We start from the raw sequence: 21,849 nt of genomic DNA, 5'->3' as shown, positions 1-21,849 counted from the left end.
ACTAATGGTATTTCATTCATAAAAAGAAATTGTGCCCTGAGATTTAATTGAGTGGTTCCAGGGCCATGCCAGCAGAAAATCAGCTGGTTGGGCTCCTATATAAACATGATGACATGTTGAGGGCGGTGTTTACTTTTTTCTAATTAAAGCAAATTAGAAATTCCATTATATTTCTGCAGTGAGTTCTGACAGCAGCATGCCCTGGGAATTGCTCATGGTACTTTGAGACAAAGGCTTTCCTTCACTCAACATCCATTTGTTCCCTTAAGTTTTAAATTCATTCCAGGCGCTAAGTGTTTAAGCCTGCTCTGAGACCTCAGTTTTTCAGGATCATTTAAAAACAAGACTGGAGGACACAGTGGAATTCAGACCAACCACTTGTGATGACATTACATGTTCTCTGCCTTGATGCTGGTTCTCTTTGGGCAAGCAGTCTGTTTTCTTCCCCTCCATCAGTTCTATCAGTTTTCATAATATTGAGGCAAACCTTCAATTGACTTCCCAGTTTGGCAGCAAGAGATCATTTGCAGGGACCCACACTAGTAACAGAAACAACTAAGATGCCAATGAAAATATATCAACTACACAGCAAACATGGGTGCTTTTCTGGTACAAGTGAAAAGGCTCTTTTGAGCTTTCAACTGTCACAGAGCATACAACCTATGAAGACTTTGTTTTTCATTAATGATACCCTTTCCTATAGTTTCAACCAGCTATGTCTGAGTTTGGAGGTTTTTTAAAAAAAATTAATGGCCATCATACCTTTACATAATAGCTGTAAGACATTTTCAAAATTCAGTGCCACTTTATTAAAATCCTGGCTAATGAGCAACATATTTAAGAAAAAAATGAATATATGGAGCTCACTAAAACATTATTCATTTCTGAAATCATAGTCACATTTTATTGTCTTGACCTTTTTTAAACTTACGATTTCAATGCTAAATTTTAAGTGCCAGAAACCTTCTTACAGGGAAGGTTATTCTCAGGGGACCTCCACCCCAGTGTTGCTGACAAAAGAGGTTCAGCTAAAGTCACGAGGTTCACAGATAAAGTCACAGGAGGTTTAGAAAAGCATTTAATTTTGTTTTCCATATTCCTCTGAATTAAGAGTGAACTCTGGATCTTGATGAGTTCATTTCTGGAGAACATGTCAAGTTTACTAAAGAGAATAAAGGACGCCTCTAATGAATGAGACTTGTGCACACACAGGTTGAAGAAAAACACGATCTGTTCTGAAGCTTTCTAAATTAAAAGAAAAGCACCTGTCTGTGACAGTAGCAAGAACTGCACTGTTTGGGTCACCGTGGTGTATTATGGAAACAGAAGGCAAATGTTTCTTTTATTTGAGATTGCTCCTATGTTTCAGAAAAATCTAAAGCACAAATCATATATTAAACACAGAAATTGAATGTGAGCTCTAGGTGGTTTTTTTTTTTAAGATTTTATTTATTTATTCATGAGACACAGAGAGAGAGGCAGAGACACAGGCAGAGGGAGAAGCAGGGAACCCAATGAGAGACTCAATCCCAAGATCCTGGGATCCCGATCAGAACCAAAGGCAGGTGCTCAACCACTGAGCCACCCACGTGCCCCTGAACTCTAGGTAAACAGGTAGGAGTGCTTCTAAGATCCTTTCTTCTATCAGGTCATTTTGTTGTGTCTCAGCTGGTGCATTGGGGAAGGGAATGGGAAGAATTAGAAGGAGATGAGATTTTGCTCAAGGAGATGTGTAAATTGTGTTGAGTCACCTTTGAGTAATTCTTGGAGAAACATGGCAGGGAAAGAGACTGAATGAGATTTAAGAGACTTCAGTTCCTTCATTGTTCTCAGTTTTGTCTTGCATCAAAGATAATCAAGATTTGACTGTAAATAAAATTCCATCTTAAGCAGAGATATCCCACCCCTCCTCCAAGGCCCCAGCCCACCTGTTCATGCAGTCATGGAATTTCTCCTTTGACTAAAATGAGCTATATATAGTCAAATATCTCATAAAATGGGGGAGGGGGATTGTGAAATAACCAGGGAGAGTATTTAAAGGGTCTGACTTAAAGAAATGTGCCCAGATGAGTTTGGCCGATTGGGGTCAGTTAAGCCTCCCCTGACACCAACCATTAGTAATATTTTCCATGCACTAAGTAAAACAATGGAAACTTCATCACATCTGGTTGAGCCTCCAATACCTATGCAGCTTGTAATGGTTTTTGAAATCTTGATATGAAACAGCACCGTGGCACTCAACAATAGATTGTTAGCAAGCAAAGAAGGCGCACTTCTTCCAAAACATTGAAGAGTTGTATATTACCATTTCCCTTAGATGCTTCCCTCTGGTTCATATTGCTAGATTATTTCATCTTGATCCAAGGGGAGTTTGGGGTTATTTTCATCCCTTCCTCCTTCCTCTATCTTTTGAGCAATAGGCAGCAAGCCTCCAGAAAAAACATCTTCTGTCTCTTGCAGGGTACCACGTTTTTTCTCATTGCAAAGTTTTGGTTAGCTCTATAAGTTCCCTTGAAGATGGAGAAAAGCACTTTGGAAGATTGATAATTCCAAGAAATCTTTGCTGCCTTAAAGGTCTTGTTCTTGGGATGCCTGGGTGGCTCAGCAGTTGAGCACTTGCCCCTGGCTCAGGGTCTGATCCACGGTCTCAGGATTGAGTCCCACATCAGGCTCCCTACCTGGAGCCTGCTTCTCCCTCTGCCTAAGTCTCTGCCTTTCTCTCTGTGTGTCTTTCATGAATAAATAAATAAAATCTTTTTTTTTTAAAAAAAGGTCTTGTTCTCACCTTGAATTTTTTTTAAATTACTTCAGAGATTTACAAAGAGGACATGGAATATACCTGAATGTCCTTAAGCCACCCTGATATCTTTACCTGATACTGACATTGAAGAATAATGCTGTGAAGTTCCAAGGCACCCACCACCATTGATCTCTCTGAATAGAACCAAGAAATAAACCTCTTTTTAAAAAGATTGTATTTATTTATTTAGTTAGTTAGTTAGTTAGTTATTTTAGAGAGAGAGCGTGCACACACAAGCCGAGGGGCAAGGAATCTTAAGCAGACTCTGCACTGAGGTCGACGCTGGGCTTGATCTCAGGACTCTGAGATCATGACTTGAGCTGAAACCTAGAGTCAGATGCTTAACCGACTGAGCCACCCAGCTACCCCCAAAATGAATTTCTTAATAAGCTATAGGAGCTGTCACTCAGAGAGGACAGAGTCTATGCCTATCTTGTTCACTTTGCCATACTCAAGCAAGCCCTGGCAAGACACTCAAGGCAGTGTTTTGAATGCCTGTTACCTAACTTTTCCTATTCTGCAAACACCTCCGTTTTCTTTTTTTCTTTTTTTTTTTTAATTTTTTTTTTTAAATTTATGATAGTCACACAGAGAGAGAGAGAGAGAGGCAGAGACACAGGCAGAGGGAGAAGCAGGCTCCATGCACCAGGAGCCCGACGTGGGATTCGATCCCGGGTCTCCAGGATCACGCCCTGGGCCAAAGGCAGGCGCCAAACCGCTGCGCCACCCAGGGATCCCACACCTCCGTTTTCGAGCTGTTGTGTTAATCGAGACAGTGCATATCACATTGCCAATGGAAAAGATACAAGAGTAGGAATAAAAAGTCCTGGTGCTAATCCCAAATCAGTGATAGTTATAACAATAATAATGACAACAGTAATAGTAAATGTCTATTGAGGATTTACTCTGTGTCAGGTTCTGTTCTAATAATTTTACACCCATTGACTCATTTGGTACCCATAATAATGTTGTAGAGTAGCTACTCATACTGCCAACTCTGGTTTCGAGAAGAGGAAACTGAGGCATGGACAAGTTAATTATCTTACCCTAGATGATGTAGCTGGTAAGTGGTGAAGCCAAGATTGGAATCCAGAGCCCTACTCTCAAATAATTGCAACCCAGATGGTTGTGTGTTGTTAGACAAATCTCTTTTTACCTTAGTTACCACTGTGCTAAGATTAGCATAATGATACCTACTGCAGAGGATTAAGAGGGGGTTAGTGGAAACGTTCAGGTAGGAATGTTTATGGGTAGACTTTCCAATATGAATATACATGAGATAGTTTACATTCCCAAGCCACAAACATTATCATCAGAGGCCACAGGAATCCGTAGTCGGGACAGAAACTATTGAGATTTCCCTTTTTACCACAATTCAAACTCACACAGCACTGGGGAAAAACAGTATTCTTCAAAACAATTGAAGAAACTTAGGGCATAAACTCTTGGAACAAAGTAACATATAGTAAAATGTTTCTGTTTGTAAAAAAAAAAAAAAATCTTTCCATGTTTTTATTTTTAGGTTCCATCTATGCCAGTGATTTTCCATTTCCTTCTTCGGAAGATTTCCTTTAACGCAAACACAGGCTCACCCTCACGAACATGCACACATCCACATGCACACACGTGTATGTTCACATGCACACACACTCATAGTCACACACACCCACGTGTCGCCGTGACAGGGTCACCATGTGCCTGACTTCATTGGTGGCAGCGGTGGTAGAATTTGGCCTCTGAGGGCAAGCCCAAGTCTTCCAGGTGGTTAAGGACAATTCCACAGGTTTTTTTTTTTTTTTTTCAAATATTTTATTTTTTTAATTTGAAAGAGAATGAGAAAGAGAGCACGCAAGTGGTGGGGAAGGAGGGTCAGAGGGAGAGGGACAAGCAGACTCTCTGCTGAGCAGGGAGCCGGATGCAGAGCTCCATCTCAGGACCCCTGAGATCATGCTGAGCCGAAGGCAGATGCTTGACCTACTGAGCCACCCTGGTGCCCCCCAAATTCCATAGATTCATCTTCTGAGATCTTTGGGTGGAAGAGAGAGGGTTTTCTTTTTTTTTGTGCCCCCTCTTAGCAAAAAGAGAAAAAGAAGGATATTGAATGATATAATCTGAGTCATCAACAGGAACAAACCCTCAAGTCTGACACATTTGAGAATGACTGAAATGATGGCATTAAAGACAGTACTGATGTTCTTGTCACACTTGCATTGATAAACTTTTATACAGATTTCACTAGGGAATCATTTAGATGATGTAGTTCCACTTTAGAGATATTTGTGTGTGTGTGTGTGTGTGTGTGTGTGTGTGTGTGTGTTTTCAACCGTTCTTTGAATCTCTCAGATGATGAGATGTACTTGGTGATAAGTATCGTCTGTCATACGGATAGGTTAAGTTACATAATTGACCAAAAATATTAAAATAGCTCTGCAAGTGGGAACAACAGACTCATCTCAGAAATCCCTTTGTGATGTGGATTTTAAAGCACATATACAGTTATTGGAATTTACTTTTTCCCTCCGAAATCAGCAAGCCAGGAACGTAAGGCCTTCTCCATTTAGTCCGCATTCCGTCGGATTTCCACGGCCTTCCTCCTGTCTTATGACTGCCCTTCCGTCTGGGTGCCTCCGTACTTTTCCTGGAATAGGGAACTTTTTCTTCTCCAGGGCTGGCTGTCTTAAGTAGCATGCACTGAATTGGTTTTGTGCAGATGTAACTGAGTTGGACACAGTCTTCACTGTCAAATGATCACATATCCTTTTTCCTGGCTACTGCCAAATCAAAATTTAGGACTGCAGATTTTCCTTTACCAGATAAACTTGATCTAGATCTAATCAAGGCTACGCATTGCCCAAATCAGTGTGAGTATGTGTGTGTGTGTGTGAGAGAGAGAGTGTATGTGTAGAAGTCACGTGAGCAGGAACTTGGAGATCTAAGGTGAGGGTGGCCGCTAATAATTCACCTCCATGGTGGGTGGTCTTTTGTTCTGATTGCCTTTCAAGGCTCTTTCTTTGCATTTTCAGAGACTAATGTTAATACACACAGCCTTCCTCTGCCTTGGATGCCAGTGAGTACATCCTTCCAGAGCTTTCTTGAATGTCAGTTTTTCGGCTTCTGCCAATATACTGTGATGTACACGCTTGCTAAAGATTCAAACGGTGTTTCTTGGAGCTTGGAGGACCCTGGAATAGCACAGAGACGGTGTGAGCTCTGGGCTGGGAAAGGAGGGTCATGCCCTATTTTGCGTATCTGTGTCAGTGTTTGCAGGACTCACAACAGTACAAACCCTCAGTAAAATCAGGGGATGGGAAAACATACTCTGATGGCCATTGCTCGTTGTAACAACCGTGAGTCTAAGCTCTAAAGCTCTGTATTCAGAATGCAAGGTGTTTTGTTCTCTGTCAACTTTGGTGTGTTCCTTTGTGTATGAGGCAGGTCGAAATCTAGAAGGAGGAGGTGTGCCCACACCCTAGCAAATACAAAAAAAAAAAAAAAAAATCTGGTGAGATAACTTAATCAACCATGCAGATAGAAATAGGCAAGTTGAGCATGGTTAGGTTTTTGTAAATATACATAATTCAGTCACCTCTTGATCTTGTTGATGGATTAATTTAGTAATTGTGTTTCTTGTGCTTCGAGAAATTTTGTCATTAGGCTCAGGGTGCTTGGAAAAGTAAGTTCTAGGGGTTCCTGGGGAGCTCAATGGTTGAGCATCTACTTTTGACTCAGGTCATGATCCCAGGGTCCTGGAGTGGAATCCCGCATCAGGCACCTTGCAGGGAGCCTGTTTCTCCCTCTGCCTAGGACTCTGCCTCTCTCTCTGTGTCTCTCATGAATAAATAAATAAAAATATTTAAATAAAAAAGGAAAAGTAAGTTCTATTAGCTAGACTTACAAATATTTACATAGCATCCATTAGATGAATATGTAGAATGGAGAACTTAAATGCTTAATAAATAAGTGAATAATATAAATGCAGAGCCTCTTTAATCAAGTAACTAACAATTTCTTTGTGGAAAGAATCCATGAATATTTGAATAATAATAATAATAATACATGAGGCTTTGAAGTCCACAGTGATGCAAGAGGGAAATGACAGTAGCTTGCAACAGCAGAAGAAAGGGACAAAGGAAGATTATAAGCAGGTGCCATACAAAACTGACAACACTGTCTCCAGAAAAGGGAGATGCCGTGGACTGGAATAAACTGGGAGCGAGCAGCATCTGATCTAAGTCTAGACAGTTTAAGGGCACATTTTTTTTAAAGATTTTGTAAAAATGTATTTATTCATGAGAGACACAGAGAGGCAGAGACATAGGCAGAGGGAGAAGCAAGCTCCCTCTAGGGAGCCTGATGCAGGACTCGATCCCAGGACCCTGGGATCACACCCTGAGGCAAAGGCAGACTCTCAACCACTAAGCCACCCCTGTGTCCTCGAGGGCACATTTTTTATGTAGGAAGAAAGGAGAGCTGGAATCTCTGAAGGGCAAACAGCATGAACAATGACCCAGAAGAGCATTTGCACAATTGAATGGTTCAAGGAAGTGAGTAACCAATGACAGTGGTGGAAAGGCATGTTGGAGCAGGACTCTCAAGCTGTGAATGGTGGGCTTAATCCTGCTGGCGCTGTGGCACTGGCCACATTTTGGGGTGTGAAAGAGTGACGCTGTACTTCAGGAAATCAAGAGACCGGAGGCCAGTGATTGTGACGTATTCGGGATGAGGTAATAGTGCAGGAAACTATTGTCATCTATCACATGGGCACGGAAGAGAGGTCTGTGAACGTATCGTGAAATTCACGTTTTGCCCTATCAGGACATGAGAACATCACACTTCTGCCTCCAGTTTCCGAATACCTCTTCTTTTGTCTTCTGTGATCTCTTCTCCCTTGAGAAAATTCTAAGTGCATCAGAGTAAGGCAAATACAGGAAAAAGTAAGTGCAAATGCCAGACTGAACCCAAGATCAAGAGGATTGTGGTTCACTGATTCTGTGTCCTCATGGGAGCTAGGTCAGTTCAAGGGCAAGTTAAGACAAACAGGTGGAACCTCTGTGCCCGAGAGCAGAAATCAAAAACAAACCCAAGGGGCACTGAACACGCATTTCTGGTTTACTTTTCACTCTTCTTTCTGCCCTGCCTTTTTGGTAAATATGCATTGTCTTTGTTAAAGTAGTACTGCTTTGCTCCTGCCTTGGAAAGCTCTGGAAGATAAGCGGAAAAAAGCTGCCAGATTAGAGGGCCATATCTCAAGAAGCCAGACACAGTGGATTCCACCTTTAAGCTCTTCTCGAAGATCTGGCTTTCACATTATATAAGGTTCTGGAACTAATTGCCCTGAGTCTGTTCTTTACCTAGACTGGTTTGAATGCCAAGCAAAGAGGTCCTACCAATGTCAGTCCCAAATTGCTAAGTGACCAGGAAACATGAGTCCGGCCCCAGTGAGTGACACATGGGTACCTTCACAAATAGGGTGACATCAGGACAGCGAGTAGCCATCCAAAATGTTTGAACCTAGTAAATGGCTAATGAGATACTCACTGAGGTTACAATTTTAAAGACAACTTCTACAAACTTAGGTTTCACAAATGAAGCTGTATTCGTTTTCTCTTGCTGCATAACCAATTATTCAAATATTCAGCTGCTTAACACAACAAATATTTGTTCTCTCCCAGTTTCTGTGCATCAGAAATCTGAGCATGAAAAAAAAAAAAAAGAAATCTGAGCATGGCCTAGTTTGGTGCCTCTGGCTCAAAGTTTCTCATGCAAACAGCATTGGCAGGGGCTGCAGTATCCCAAGGCTTGATCCGGAAGTGATCTACTTCCAAACTTGTTGCCGTGGCTCTTGGCCAGAGACATCAGTTCCTTGTCATGTGGCCTCTCCAAGGGCAGCTATCAACATACATGACCGAGAGCTTCTCCCAACATGAGGGTTCCAATAGAAATAGCATGGAAGGGAGAGACACCTAGACTAAATCTACATCAGTTTTCTTACCTGATCTCAGAAGAGCCATGCTTCCATTTTTGCCAGGTTCAGCTATTACAAGTGAGTCAGTAGGTCTAGCTCATATGGAAAGGGAGGAGATCACACCAGGGCCTGAGCACCAAGAGAGGAGATGATTGGGATCCCTTTGAGAGACTGTGCACCGCAGACAGGATAGGATAGCACTGTTGCTCTTTCAGTGGTGGCCCATGGGCTAGCGACATCAGGACCATTTGCAAATTTGATAGAAATGCAAAATCTCAGCTCTAATCCCACCCCACCCAGAACTACTGACTCCGAATCTGCATTTAATAAGGTCCAGCCGTCTTTTGGGTGCATACCGAAGTTGGATGCTCTGTGGTCTACAGGATCTTCACACATTGAATCTTAAAGGAAACCAACCTTAAACTGATAATTACCCATCAGCGTCCCTATCTTGGAGCAGATGGTGACGAGTTAATGAGATTCTGCTTTCTATATGCTTCAGAGAAGGGCATGGGCAGGCTAATCCACGGTCTTAAAATGCACACACAGTCACCGTTTAATGGCTTAAAGATGAAGTCTGAACTTTTGTTGGCTATCAGACATAACAATGACCACATGGACGTCTTCTATTCCTGCGTAGCATTTATAGGGAAAACCGGATCCTTTGAACTCATGAGAAACCCCAAACCCATCATCCAAGCATCTTTCATTCCTGGAGATTATCAGAGTTTCATTACAGGTTAAATTCTTGGTAACTTTTTCATGTGGGAACTATCCTGTTACCTCCTGTTAGCTCTTCCCCTGCTGAGTGCAAATGGAGGGTATACTCTACTTCCTGCAGCTGCTTTGGATTTTGTTACATTTTCCAGGTTTTGAAAAAAAAAAAGTGCTGACAGAACGTGGCTTCATCTACAACTCTCAACTGATTTTAAGAGTATAAACAGAAATATGTTTCCTGATTGTATGTACCAGTGAAATCAAAATATTATCCCTACATCCAAAGATCCACTAGCCACTTTATTTTTAGAAACTGGGCACTAAAGAGAAACAGAAAAATATGTTGGGGAAAGGTCATTACGAGATAAAGACAGCAAATATGGCTAGACAAAAAGAAAAAAAAAGAGCATGCTTTTGGTTTGCGCTATTTTCAATGAAAGATATTTGCTTTTTAAATGGAAAAAACTTTCCATTCGCATCTGGGCAGAAAGTCAGATTCAAATAGATATAATTGGAAAAGCTTACTAAATGATGGACTTATGTTACATTTTCCCCCCCTGACTGATCCTTTTTGTTTTATTTTACATAATGGAGCAAAATCCTGTTAAATAAATGTATTTGAAAGCAAAATGTTCAAAAGTCACATTTTATTGTAACAAGATGAAGCAAATAAAAACTCAGATCTGAGCCTCCAGAAGGTAAACAGTTTTGCTTGGGCTGTACAATTACTCTTGGTAGGGAGGGCATATCTCCCATTCTGGTTTTCAGGTATAAGCTTGTGAATAATAAAATTACAAACAAATTTTGAGGCCTCCCAATTGGTAAAACTCCTCAAGGTGCTTTTGGTCAGCCCAAGCAGAGTGAGTATCTAAAGGTACAGATAAAATGGGTTAGAGGCAGTATATGTTGGGATTTTGGAGGTGAGCAGCAGGTTGGGGAGGGGAAGTTAGGACCATATTAGGACCTCCAACAAAGAAAGGGCAGAATGAGCCAGTGCTAAGGGAATTACTGGATAGATTGGTCCTGGCAATGGCAGCTTGGAACCCCAAGGTCCAGGCTGCAAAGGACAAAGAAACTGAATTATGATCCAGCAAGTCACATTAGGAAGTCTCTGGATGACAAAGCAGCAGAAGTGGGCAGCCTAGGTATGCAGCAGGTGTTGCTCTGGGAAATGTGACCTTATGCTAAGACTTGTATCCTATTCAAGGTGATTGACAAATCCAGGTCCTCAACAGAGCGCCAGCTATACGATTCAAGGGTTGGAATAGGACCTTCGATCACAATGGACAAACGGGAGCGTTGAATTGCTCAGTATGGACCCAAGGCAAAACTCAGCAGCATGACCTGAAATAAGAAAGGAATAAGGAGTTTCCTGAGTTGAGAGGGGACAACTTTCAAACAGAGCCAGCTCATTCCCTGTGGCATAGTGGCATTCCCTGTGGCCAGTTTGATTAACAAAGGAGGCTAGGATATGGACTGGGGGATTGGAACACAACCTGGGAGCCTAGGTTTGGTAGTAGGGCCATCAGATTCTGCGTCTGAGAATGTCAATTTGTTTTTAAGCCCCTCTAGACAGCCCCTAGTGAAGAGTAGATGCTTCGTGCTGAGTTGATAAAGTATTTGCATTGGCTGGGCTGACCTGAGACCATGAGGAACCATCCAGACCTGGGAGAGACAATATGAAGGAGAAGGAAGCTGACATTGACATCATCTTATTTCATGCTGGTCACTAACTTTTCTCTAGAAACTGGCTTCCAGTCATGTGATTGCCCCTGGGCCAGGGCGATTAGCTGGGGACATACTTACAGGTTTCTGTTGTTTCATTTTATGTGGTTTCTTATGAGCAAGAGAGAAAGTGCTGATCCTCATAGCTCTCTATAATCAAGAAGACGCCCCTTATTAGATCCCATTCCGGTAAATAGGAGCAGTATCTAATTTCCTTTGGAAGCAGGGCAGGAGAGGAGAAAGGGTATACCACCATGAAAGGCAATCTCGCCTGGAACCAATGTGTTTGAGTATTGAACTTTGGGTCACACTGAGTTTTTCCCAGCAATGATATTCGAATACATAATTATTCTGCTCTTCATGTGGTATTGGTAGTGCAAAGAGCAAGTGTGTGTTTTGTATTTATTTTCCAGAGTTCCCATTTATTGTTCCCCAAGCTGAATGACGGGGCAAGTTTTGTTCCACCACATTGAAAGATAGCTGCTCCTGGCTTCAGGAAGCTTTTTGATTCTTTTTCGAATCCTACTTTCCTTTGGTTGGTGACTAGATGTCCCCTCGCACGCCATCTTGTTTTAATAGTGTGCTTGTCATCAGGGGTCGTATCCCAACCCAAACATTTAACAACTAGTATGGCTCAGGTACCTACCAAGTGGAGTGGACACTGGCCATAGTTCTTGAACAGAAAATAGGGGCCCTCTGCTCTGCAGAAGTTCACAGCTTATTGTGGGATCATGATGAGGTCAAGGAGCACAGAAATAGAAAGAGAGATTCAGGACAGCAGCTAATATACCAACTGATATAGAAGCATTTGCATATTTTAATTATTGATAACACTCAGACCTGTGCATACTGGCTGATGATCAGGATGATATTTATTTTGGGGACATTGTTACAGAAACATGACATTTTAAACTATGAATAAGCTTTGATGACTAACTCCTTGGGAGAGGAAGGGAAGTAGATAGGTGGCTAGCTCACATATGCCATGATAAGAGTTGGGATGTTAATCTGAGCATGATGGGAAGCCATTGGGCATTTATGATCTCAGTTATGGTTTAAGAGTATGACTCTGATTGACATGTTGAGAAAAAACCCAGTTAGGTTTTTTTGTTTTGTTTTTATTTTTTATTTATTTTTAAATAAGGCAAGAGGTAATTAGGGAAGGTTACTGGCTCCTAGGCAGTTTGCATGGCTAGTTCCAGCTCACATCCTACAAGTCTGGTCCCAGGTCCCAGGTCCCAGGGGTGTCACTGCCTTGGTCAATGTTGGCCGTATCTAAGTATAGGAAATATGGTATACTTTCTCAGAGGACCTGTCACATGCCCAGACCTCACAGCTACTGTCCCCTTGTAGCTGTCTCTTTGAACTGGGAAATTTCTAACTTTAGATGATTGACAAAACCACTGAAAGGAGATGTAAATATCAAGGTGCTTAAAAGAAGAAGCCCAGTTCTTTTATCACTTAGGCTCAAAGGTAACACCATCTATTGTTAAGAAAACCGGTGATCATTAAGAAGATTTTAAAGCAGAGCTTCTAATGTAGCCACCCCCAAAGAAGCAGAGAATGGAGATGGAACAATTTTTCCTCCAAAAGGCCCCCAGGGCAGACAGCAAAATGGCAGCTTCTGACTTTACGCAAGTTGCAATTAGGTTCTGGTACCTGCTTCTGCAGGAGGTCCATCCCTCTTGTGGTCAGGGTCTCACAGTTATCGCGATACGTAGAATTGTGATATTGATCTTTCTCCAGATATTGTGTCTTTTATCTCTTAATGCTGAATACCTAGGGTAATATGTAGCATTTTGACCATTTTACGGACACTCCACAATGGCTATGTCACACAATGGCTTCCCCTAAGCCACCTACCGCCCTCTTCAGGTTGGTTTGGCCTGCAGAGTATTTTCGAAAACTTGAATAAGACATTGTATCCCTTTTCTATTCCTGTCTAACAAAGAGCCATCACTTCAAAGCTTAAAGCCACTCAAATTTAGGATCTCACCATTTCTATGCATCAGGAATAGACAGGGCTAGCAGAGTCCTCTGCCTAGAGTCTTATCAGACTGCAAACAAGGAGTTCACTGGGCTCTCTTCTCTTCTGGAGGCTTCAATGGGGAAGAAGCCACTTCCAAATTCATTCAGGTTGTTGGTAGGGTCCATTTCTTTGCAGCTATAGCATTTTGCTGTCTGGAGGCTGGAGGCAGCTCTCAGGTCCTCGAGGCACAGTTCCTTTGTCCGTGAGCTTCTCTAACATGGCTGTTTCCTTCATTAAGCCCACAAGGAGAGCCCCTCACCTCAGGGAAGGAACAGTTCATCTTTCAAGGACTTTCACCTGATTTGGTCAGGCCCACCCCTCATTATCTATTTTTCGATTAATATAAAAACAACTGATTTGGGACCTTAATTACATCTGAAAAAAACAGTGCCATCTTTGTCATATTCTATTGGCTGCCAGCACATCACGAGTGCTGCTTTACAGCCAGGGGGAGTGGATCACACAAGGCTGTGAACACCAGGCGACAGGAAACATAGAGGCCGCTGTGGGGTCGGTCTGCCTGTCATCGGGGTTCACATCTACAAATTAGTAGAGTATGCCTAGGAATTTAGCTTTTCAGTTTCTTTTGAAAAAAAATCAGAATACCTGGTGGCACTGGGCCCACATTCCTACCTGGCAGCAGCCAGTAGGAGTGGACTGTTCATAGCGCCCTTCGGTCAGGACATGCCTACCTGAGTTTCCATGATTCCGTTCTCTCCCTCTATTTCCTTTATTTGCTGTGCTCCCTGCTTCACCCCTGTGGCCATCCGTGGCTACAAATCTCACAGTAAACATTGGCTAACATTTTTTCAGCATAACTGTTTTTTAAATATTTTTGTTGCTTCTGCCCATGTTTTCCAGAAGGGGTAATAGTATTCCAGATGAAAAGAATATTGGTGATGACTTGATTTTGCCTCTTTTGCAGAGAACATTGAGGCCCTGAGAAGTGACTTGACCGGGTTCACACAAGTGGTTGGAACCCCAAACTCAGGATTCTGTTTAAGCCCCGTGGTATTTTTTCAGAATGAAAGAAAAGAGGAACTAGACAACTCATGTTCCACAAGAGTATATGGGAATATCTGTTTATAAAGCCGTAACTACCTTCTCCAGGAAAACGTATCACTTTTCCAATATTAGAAGCCACCATGAAAACTGTGCGGAGGCCCACGGAGAGCTTTTGCTTCCTCTGCAGAAGGTTTGGTCGAGATGAAGCCCTGCTGGCCTATATCTACCAGCTGTCACATTGTCTTTATTAATAAGATTTCTTGTCTACCAATAGCGCACTGAAAAAACGTACCTGTCTCCTGCAGGAAAGAGCAAGTGTGTGCACCTGCATCTCTGGGTTCTAGGTTGGGGAGACAGGAGAACCATATTCAAATCCCAGCCTTGCCGCTGACTGTATGACTGACTGACCTTGGACAAGTTATTGAAACTCTCTGTGCCTCACTTTCCTCGTCTGTAAGATGAATATTTGAATAGAATAGTTTTGGAGATTACTTGAGGTAATATGTGTAAAGCACTTAGAGCCATTCCTGGCTCAATAATGGATACCTACCCTTATTATTATTATTTTAAAGATTTTATTTATTTATTCATAAGAGACATAGAGAGAGAGGCAGAGACATAGGAAGAGGGAGGAGAAGTAGGCTCCATGCAGAGAGCCTGATGCGGGACTCGATCCTGAGACTTCGAGATCTCGCCCTGAGCTAAAGGCAGATGCTCAGCCACTGAGCCACCCAGGCGTCCACCTACTCTTATTATTATTACTTTTGTCCATGCTCCTGGGTAGATGTTTGGAGTTCAGGTGTGATTTTTTTTAAAGATTTTATTTATTTATTCATGAGAGACACACACAGAGAGAGAGAGAGAGAGAGAGAGAGAGAGGCAGGCAGAGACACAGGTAGAGGGAGAACTAGGCTCCATGCAGGGATCCCGACATGGGACTCAATCCTGGGACTCCAGGATCATACCCTGGGCCAGAGGCAAGCGCTAAACTGAGCCACCCAGGGATCCCCCCAGGTGTGATTCTCTAGATTTAGAACGTGCATTTTTTAATGGGGACAATATCATCTCCAAGTGGGTGAAAGCTTGGTTTTTGTGGGAAAAAAAAAAAAAAAAAAAAAAACTTTCTTTTTTATAATGTACAGAACACAGACATGCATAAAATACATAAACAAAACCACAGTGCATCCGTATTACAACTTACTAGTGGGGGGAATTGATTATGAAACAAATGTCCTCTTTGGGAGGGCAAAAATGACCAAAAAAGGGGGGGTCGAGGAAACACTGTTATAGAACAAGAACAGACCAGCTACACAGTTAGCTGGGCTCAGTGAAAAATATAAATGTGGAGCCCTTTGTTCAAATTCAAATTGAGAATTTCAAGACAGTGACAGCAGAGCACCAAGGGAATCACGGGGCCCTTCTGGGTAAGAGTTCTGTGCACCTGCCCAGCTCCCACAGCACGGAGCCGGCCCCGAGGAAGGCCATTCCATGGTAGCTCCCGAGACTGTCTGAGGACTGTGATAGCAGGATTCCTGTGTATTAATCCCCCACCCCAACACCAGCACCCCTCATTAGGATGACTGTGATCTGTAGAGTGGTGTGGTTTGCTGCATTGAGCCCAGACTTGATGATTAGAAGCAAACTCTGCTAGGGTCTGGTTAAAAAAAAATCGAAGGGATGGTGAAGCCCAGTGAGATTTTTAGTGAGTTTGTCTTCTTGTCTGTCAACTTGGCCTTCATTTTATCCTCCCCCAACACGTGTGTGCTCTTTCACAATTTCATTTCGCATCCTTTGAGATGAAAGTGAGTGAACCAGAACACCCCAGATCATTTCATGAGAAAACCGAAGGCTGCTGATTCCTCCATATCTGCCCCTTCCCAGAGTTTCTGGTGCTGCCTGATTCTGAGATTTGTAAGAGGAAATGAGCTAAGTTTGCTACAGGGCTTACGCAGAGGCCTGCTCACTGCTGCCCAGTGGTACGCACTGCGAACTCCCATCTTCCCCTCTCATGCCAGCTCCTAAAAATAACCCAGTGGGAACAACCCAGTGGCCTCTCCCTCAAGGCCTGCAAATCAAAACCCTGATTAGGTCAAAGGATGGGAAATTCGCCTGCAGTGCTGCTCAGGGGCGCTCCAGTGCCAAGGGTGGAGAAGCCTTCCTGTTCCCTCCAAGGGTGGGACCGAGCCCAGGGGCGGGCTTCACTCTGGGGACCTCCATCTATCTCTTCCGGTCCTTGGACCTGCTGGGGAGAAGCAGCTGCCCCCTGGGATTCCAGAAGTCCAGGAGGGAACACTGGCCAATCTACACTGGCCAGGTGTCTGAGTGGGGGAAGTTGGGCCTTTCTGGGGATGCCTCACACTCTGGGAAAATCATTCCTGCTGGCCCTGCCTTACATTAAATGAGGCCACTGAAGAAGGTCTTCCTTTTCTTTCACTCCTGAAGGGGACAATCAGGGTAGCAGGGGGTACCGCTGTGATGTCACCTTACAGCTTGGATTCAAAGAGTTTGAAATAGTCCGTGCCCCCAAACCAAAGACTTTTTATTTTGGTAGGTGTGATGGAGCAGAGTGGGAGGGAGGGTCATTTGGAGGGTATTAAAGTATATGCTCCCTAGTGGAACAACGAGTTACCAAACTGCAGCCCAGTGGTCATATTTGGCCTCTCACCTCCCTTTGTAAATACAATTTTACTGTGACTTGATTAAAAAAAACAAACTATTTATTTATTCATGAGAGACACAGAGAGAGAGAGGGAGAGAGGCAGAGGGAGAAGCAGGCTCCATGCAGGGAGCCCGATGCAGAACTCAATCCCAGGACCCCGGGATCACGACCTGAGCCAAAGGCTCAACCCCTGAGCCTCCCTGGCGTCCCTTTGTGACTTCATTTGCCACGCTTACTCATTTATGTCTTCTCTAGGGCTGCTTTCGTGCTACCACTGCAGGGCTGAGTCGTCAGGACACAAAGTCTAACATATGGAACTCTCTGGCCCTTTACAGAAACGGGGTGCCACTTCCTGCCCTACCCAGTGGCCACACGCCTGACATGTCTCCTGTGATCTAGGTTTCACAAAAGTATTCCAAGTAGATGCTCCTCTCCCTACTTTACGGATGGGGAAAGAGAGGTGAAGCTGGCTTCGCTCCCACAGATGGGGAAATGATAAGGCTGGCTGTGAATTGCTATCTGTTTGACTCCAGAGACTTCCTTCTGGCACACTTGTCTCACGCCATAGCTAAATGCCCATGGTCGTGTGGGTTTGAATCACTGGCTGAAAAATTGCATATCTTTGGGGGGCCAGGCAGGTAAATCTGAAGGGCACTGCTGTAAGCCAGAGGGAGTGGTGTGTGTGTGTGTGTGTGGGGGGGGGGTGGAAAGGACAAGCCCAGCCTAAAGGCATTCAAACACAAATTGTTTTTACAAAGCTGTGAGGGCCAAAGAAAACATGGCAGCAGGCCTTATTGGGCCAACAGGTCCCTGGTTTGTGACCCTTGGACAGAGCCTCAATCAGGTTGGGCAAGAGGAGTCATGATACGCTCAGAATGGAAACCGGAGAGCCTGTTTGTCTCGCCCTCCCACTCTGGTTCACTTCCTTAGGAACATCACAGATGGCTGTAGAGAGAAAACGTGGGCCTTTGGGCCAGACAGGCGTGTTGGTGTTTTGTTTTGTTTTGTTTTGTTTTGTCCCGACTCTACCACTAGCCATGATATGGCTTTGAGTAAGTAAATTAACTTCGATGAGCTTCAGGTTTTTTATCTTTAAACCCGAGGTGTATTTATTTCGCATTTATTGGTCCATGGCGTGTGCCAGGCGCTGCCTTGGTGTGACCTTATCTCGGGAAATGACCACTCCGTCCGTGCACTCGGGCAGGGCAAACATGATGTGGTTTGATCCCCCTTTTCTTACACCCCATGGTCAAGCTGTTGCTCTATTTCCAGGAGCCGATTGCTTCTCACCTCTATCGTGACACCTCGGTCTGAACCCATCTGGATTACTGCGATAACTTCCTCACCCACCTCTCCTGGGGCTGTAGAGTCTTTGCTCAACCCAGCAACCGGAGGGACCCTGTTAATACTGAAGTCAGACCATGATAGTCTCTGGGGTTTCTCCACTGAGAGTGAAAGCCTAAGTTCTTAGAGTAATTCTCAAGGTGCCCATGGTCTCCCCCACACTTGTCTTCCATACTTCTGTGCTCTGACCTGCTCACTCTCCTACAGCCACAGTAGCCTCCTGCCTCTTCCTCAGATGCACTAGAGAAGCTCCTGCCTCAGGACCTTTGCACTGCTGCCCATGATCATCTTCACACAGGTATCCACAGAAAGGCTTCCGCGTTCCTTCAGGTCTTTCTGCGTATTGTCGGTGAGGCCTTCTTTAACCATCATTCAAGTTGCATGTCCATCTCCCCACTTTTTCTTTCCTTCTTTATCCTCCTGCCTAACACTTAGCATTACCACGTATGTTGACTGACTTATTGCTCTTGTTCGTTGTCTCTTTTTCACTACAAAGGCCAAAGAACTGTTCTGTTCGCCCGCATCCATAGCACTTCATAAAGCCCCCAATCCACCAGCACATTTGTAACATTTGTTAGTTCCTTTTCTTCTTTCTTCTCTGTTTCTCATCAGAAATAAACTTTTCCTGGGGGCCCCTGGGTGATTCAGTTGGTTAAGCGTCTGCCTTCGGCTCAGGTCATGATCTTGGGGTCCTGGGATGGAGAACTGTGTTGGGATTCATGCTCAGTGGGGAGTCTGCTTGTCTCTCTCCCTCTGCCCCTGGCCATGCTCTCTCTGTCTCTCTCCCTCTCTCAAATAAATGAATAAAATCATTAAAAAAAAAAAACTTTCCCCACTTTCAGGATTTTACTTAATCTGATATGATTGGGTCAGAATTATTTAGACTTCAAAGATCTTTGGGCATGGATATGATATAAATCGTACACAAAATGGAAATACAAGCTGAGTTAAATAATAAAACAGAGGTCTAGCAGGTTTTCCCACACCCCTTAAAGATCAACTTGCCCGACACACAGGTGGATTCACCATATGGAAACCAGTTGTCTGGAGAACTCAAGGGTTACTTCTCCCCAACCCCTTTCTAAACAGGGTCCCTTTTCCAGCAAAATACTGATTTTCTTTGAACATTGAGCTTAGTTGCTTTTGAGAAACAACTACTTAAATACACAGGGAACATTATCCTCCTTCTATTGAGCTCTCTGTGGCATGTTACACATCAACCTCTATGCTATAGTTGTATGTCTTTCCACATTCATAAGTCTCATTTTTATTTGCAAGAACACCATGAAGTGGGGATCAACATTCCATTTTATAGATGAGTAGACTAAGGTCCAGCCGGGTGAAGTGACCTGCTCCAGTTCACTTTGCAGGGAAGTACCTGGAACTAAACCTTGTTGGCAGGACAGGAAATTCCTGCTACCACATACCAAAGGCATTTCTAAGGATAGTTGCTCTGAAAGAGTAGTTCTTTAGCAAAACGGAATCATATTAATTTCTAACTGTAGATTTCCAGTGAGATTTTTGGTGATGAGCTCTTCCCTGGTTCCCTCTAATGTATAAACCTGAATTGTTTCTTTCTTTTTATTTTAAGATTTTTACTTATTTATTCATGAGAGACACACAGAGAGAGGCAGAGTCACAGGCAGAGGGAGCCCATGCAGGACTGGATCCCAGGACCCTGAGATCACAAACTGAGCCAAAGGCAGACGCTCAACCACTGAGCCACCCAGGTGTCCCAACCCTGAATTGTTTCTATTCTGCGGAGAAGTAGGGCGGACACTGAGGTCAGGGGTGTGATTTTTCCAAGTGGGCTCTGGCCTGCCTCTCCATGATGCCACCCTGGCTAGCTGGATTGTTATGATATGGAAAGAGCAGAGGATTTCCGATGAAATGTCAGACATGGTGCATCAGAACCGACACAGTTAACGTGAACCGCTTTGGTAGCTGGGAAGAGATGCATGTGGGAACGGCCTCGAATTGCTTATGTCACAGCGAGAACTGTCATTCGTGTTCCTGAAGGTGAGCTGAAAGCATGCAGGCTTTCCATCATAACTTCAGATTGTCTCCGTGACTTTCTCCACAGTTAACATGTGCCCAAGCTCGCGTGGACTTTTTGTCAGACACACACATTCGGCTGACATAGGATATGGAAAAATCGCTCGTTCGCGTTTGTTTGTTTGATGCATCAACTGACAGAATGTGGTCACTTCTGTAGTCTCCAAGAAGCTGAAAAAAAAAATTAAAATCTCAGAAGTCTGACTTTATGAAGTTAGGTTTTCCTCCACTGAGAAACATCTTCATGTTAAAGGTTTGTTTACAAGGAATTGCTGTTTCCACTTGCTGGAGTGGCTCTTAAACATTAAAAAAAAAAAAAAAAAGTTGTTTTTTTCCAACCACTAAGTGGATCTAAACATTAAGTGTTTCTGAAGTTGGTTTTCCAGCTCCTGGGCTGCTATTAACATTTGCTGGGATGAAACAGGTCTCTCCCTCCACTTAGCTTACCCGTAAGGCAAGAGCGTAATATTTTGAAGAATTTTTTTAAAAATGGCTCGTTGTGCAATATTTATATTTTATTCACATCAGCACAGGACAGTGTTGACACAAAGTTCCGTTGTTGTTGTTGGCGTCTGCCCTCCTGCTTCTATCCCACAAGGCCTGCCCCCTGCTCAGACCGACTGATGGAAGCTCTATCTGCTCCAAGAAAGAGGCCAACCGACCTGATAAACCAACAACCGTCTCAGGCAGGGCTGAGCACGCAGAGCCCTTCTTCTCACCAGGAGAAGAGCAGACAGAGGAGAAGTTGAGGGGATACTTTGAGAGGTGTGTTTGAAAGGAGAAAAGAGAGAACACTTCTCCGCAATCTTAAATCAAGGCGCTCCTAGAGGTGGTTGGGCCTCTCCATCTCCCCCCGAAAGGAAGGACAAACGAAGGGCGCTGTGTCTGTGTTTCACCCTTCCATCTGATGGCCGTTAGCAGGCATCCCCAAAGAAGTTCTCACATTGTGCTCTCGGAAACCAGCTACAGTGAGAGCAGGCATCAGCAATGAGTAAGCGTGATGGGTGAAGGGATGTGTGCAGAACAGAACTGCCCCAGGCTACACATCTTCTGTTAGACCGTATTATTTAAATGAACACTAAGAATAGACCCCCCAGTGGACAAGAATATCTTTTGTGTCACTTGGTCTCTGCCCCCTCTGTGCACACACTCCTCCACATGCATAAACACCCTTCTCTCGTCAGCTTTTCAGCCACTCTCTTTCCCAAATTCACAGCCAGCTCCTCTTGGCAAAGTTTGCAATGTTGTTCACGCCATGAGAAATATTCCCATATCATTATCAACGAAAAATAAATTTCCTGAAAGCGCCATTGCCATTGCATTTTGATTTTTAAGCTCTGCTTAGCTTTGGGCGTTCAGTAGAGGGTGGAGGGGGGGAGAGGGTAAATGAATGAAAGACTTTATGCGTGCTTTTGTAGCATGCTCTGAAACCAAGGTCAGGTCTTCAGGTAGCTAAGGCAGGATAAAGTCAGCTGTGTGTGGCTGCCATGAGCCTAACCTGGATTTCCATGACTTCTTTTACCCTGTTTTTTTTGTTTTTTTTTTTTGTT

The 21,849-nt window shown here is 43.7% G+C and overlaps 1 long non-coding RNA gene across 2 annotated transcripts in view; it reads left to right on the top strand.

Moving 5' to 3' along the window:
* The window catches only part of LOC144286759 (uncharacterized), a 150,464-nt gene extending 128,863 nt beyond the window's left edge, over window positions 1–21,601 (top strand). For both annotated transcript variants that reach the window (XR_013354717.1, XR_013354718.1), the window contains exon 7: window positions 19,836–21,601. This is a non-coding gene — a long non-coding RNA (uncharacterized LOC144286759). The remainder of the gene's footprint in view (window positions 1–19,835) is intronic.
* The last annotated feature ends 248 nt before the right edge of the window (window positions 21,602–21,849 follow it).

This window comes from Canis aureus, chromosome 16 (genome assembly GCF_053574225.1).
Source record: "Canis aureus isolate CA01 chromosome 16, VMU_Caureus_v.1.0, whole genome shotgun sequence".
Classification (NCBI taxonomy): domain Eukaryota; kingdom Metazoa; phylum Chordata; class Mammalia; order Carnivora; family Canidae; genus Canis; species Canis aureus.
This window is presented reverse-complemented; position numbering and strand designations above follow the sequence as displayed.